The following is a 1022-nucleotide window of genomic DNA, read 5'->3' as shown; positions in this document are numbered from 1 at the left end:
CCAGAGCTTGAGGTTCTTGCTTGTGTGGAATGGCTGAGTGCAAAATGGTGATGTTTGGAGCAGGTGGTGTTGGGAAAAGCGTGCTGACGATCCCACTAATCCAGAACCACTTTGTGGATGAATATGATCCCACCATAGAGGATTCTTGCCCAAAACAGGTGGTTATAGATGGTGAGACCTGTCTGTGGACATAGCTGGAAAGAGTACAGTGTCATGAGAGACCAGGACATGAGAACAGCTGAAGGCTTCCTCTGTGTATCTTCCATCAATAGCAGCAAGTCATCTGCAGACAGTGACCTCCGCAGGGAACAGAGTAAGCAAGCAAAGGCTGCAGGTGCCGTACCCATGGTGCTAGCAGGAAACAAGTGCGATTTGCCAACAAGGACAGTGGACACAAAACAAGCCCATGTGCTGCCCAAGAGTGATGGGATTCCATTCATTGGAACCTCAGCCAGGACCAGGCACGGTGCTGAAGGTGCCTTTTAGACCCTGGGAAGAGAAATATGTCAGTGCCGAATGAAAAGACTCCATGGCAGTGATGATGGGTGCGAGGTTGCATGGTGTTGCCTTGTGTGGTGATATAATAAAATGCTTTTTAAGTTCTGGCATCAGGGAAGAGACCCGGTCAAGCTGCACTGACACCTGGTCCTGAGGTCCCTGGAGAAGTGTCTCTGTGTCATCTTCAAACCACAAAGCAGCTCCTGCTGCTTCCCCAGCTCTCGGTGCATCAGGACCAGGTTCTCTGTGTGCGACGTTCTCAGAATCACTGCCTCCTCACTTGGGTGTCTGACCAGAGAAACGAACCTCTTGTTACTCCCCAGTATTCTTCCACCGTGGGTTCTCCCCCAACAATCCCAACACTCCCCCTCCACCACAGGTTTTTTTTGTCTGAAACCCAATTCGTGCTCTGAAACAGAGAACCAAACAGTAGACATGAAATCCTCTAGGAAACAATGTCTTGAGCGCTAACATAGCAACTGCTGCTGATTTTTTTCCTTTTTACTGTTGAACTTGGAACTGTG

General features: G+C 49.3%; 1 pseudogene; it reads left to right on the top strand.

Annotated features, from left to right (window-relative positions):
* LOC132213835 (GTPase NRas-like) lies at positions 1–584 on the top strand (annotated as a pseudogene).
* The last annotated feature ends 438 nt before the right edge of the window (positions 585–1022 follow it).

Source organism: Myotis daubentonii, chromosome 12 (assembly GCF_963259705.1).
Source record: "Myotis daubentonii chromosome 12, mMyoDau2.1, whole genome shotgun sequence".
Taxonomy (NCBI): domain Eukaryota; kingdom Metazoa; phylum Chordata; class Mammalia; order Chiroptera; family Vespertilionidae; genus Myotis; species Myotis daubentonii.
The sequence above is the reverse complement of the archived record's forward strand: the minus strand, read 5'-3'. Positions and strand labels throughout refer to the sequence as shown.